Here is a 413-nt window from a genome sequence, read left to right as displayed (position 1 = left end):
ACAGCGCTCTGCACTCGGCGTTCAGGCTTGCGTCATAGAAAGAGCAGAGCGCGTCGTCCGGATAGCTGGTGACGTTAGCGACCATCAGGAACAGTCTGGTATGGTCCTCAAGAGTCCTGCAGGAGGAGGAGGAATTTGGGGCGCGAGAAGGGATCCATGGGGTAAACACAACAGAAAGAAAAACACTGAGAAAAAACTGGAAAACAAACGGAGGGGAAAACACGGAAGTTACTGTTTTGGTCGGTCCTTCTGTCACAATTCTCGGGAGGCAAGGAGCGAGGAACGAGGAAACACGGAGATACTTCAATTCACAGTCTTTAATGATCACACGGGGAACGTAGGAGACACAGGAACACATGGAATGACGTTTGAGGACCGACAAACACTAACTGAAAGGACTGGGGCTTTTAAAC

This window comes from Sinocyclocheilus rhinocerous, unplaced genomic scaffold (assembly GCF_001515625.1).
Source record: "Sinocyclocheilus rhinocerous isolate Xijiao unplaced genomic scaffold, SAMN03320098_v1.1 scaffold46, whole genome shotgun sequence".
Lineage (NCBI taxonomy): Eukaryota > Metazoa > Chordata > Actinopteri > Cypriniformes > Cyprinidae > Sinocyclocheilus > Sinocyclocheilus rhinocerous.
This window is presented reverse-complemented; position numbering follows the sequence as displayed.